Source organism: Aplysia californica, unplaced genomic scaffold (genome assembly GCF_000002075.1).
Source record: "Aplysia californica isolate F4 #8 unplaced genomic scaffold, AplCal3.0 scaffold02052, whole genome shotgun sequence".
NCBI classification, from domain to species: domain Eukaryota; kingdom Metazoa; phylum Mollusca; class Gastropoda; order Aplysiida; family Aplysiidae; genus Aplysia; species Aplysia californica.
In genome coordinates, this window is record NW_004799322.1 from 17,701 (window position 1) to 18,757 (window position 1,057).

The window sequence follows — 1,057 nt, forward strand, 5'->3', positions numbered from 1 at the left end:
AAAGAAGGGTTTCAGGTCAGTGGTGTCAAAAATAGTACAGCATACCTAGTATCTTTGGTAGTGTTCTGTTGTTTGTTGATTAAGGCTGGTCATAATATTATAGCACAACAGGAGAATACCGTTAGCCTGTGCTCCCACCACATTGGGAATTCTATTTCCTGAAAAGAACAGCCGTCCTGAGCAACCTGTTATACCGTGAGGTTCTTTTCGCCAGCCGCTCAATGGACATGTGGGAATCTGGTGAGGGGAAGGGTAACAGCTGATCCCAAGTTCGTTGAAAGTCCCGCTGTGTGTGTGGTCTGGGATCTGTTGTATCTTGACTAGAACTTTCTATCTAGAATTGTGTCGAGCATATTTTCAGGAACTTACTCTAGGGGATTCATACAGTACAGAACGAATCGGACAGTGACCAGCAGAAATGAAAAGCAAAATAATAAGTAGGGCAATGCCCACTTTTGGTTTAAGTCAAGATTTCTGGAACCACCCCCCCCCCCCGAAACCTGGGTTAGCCCGCTTGTCCTTAAAGGCGACGGTATAGTTACAGCTACCATTTCACAGACTGAACTACTAACTGACGAGACCTTTCGCAGTCTAAGGTCGAGTACCCATTCTTACCTGAATGAAGTGAAGAAAATTCGAGTAAGGTGCCTTTTGAAAGTGACTCAACGACGGCTTTCTGACGTGATTCGAACCCACGACCTTATGGTTGAGAGTCCAAGAGTCTACCAACTAGACCACCCAGGCCACACACGTCATTTATATGGCGCTCAACTCCGAGTTAGAAACAGAAGCTCTCAGTGTTTTACATTTACTACAAGGATATTTAAGAAAGCAGCAACACGTAGACAGTCGATCTATATTCCGTCCCGGCGTTCAGTCTCAGAGAGAAATAAATCATTAGAGTACCCGCCAAGACTTACCACTGACTTTCCGCGCAAACTCCTTCTCTTTTTTGAAGTTGTGCACTCCAAGACTTCCGGAGGAGTCGATCAAGAAGGCGAGGTCCAGGGGCACCTTGCACTTGGCTTCTGAAACATGCACAAATGTTCCTTTGTGT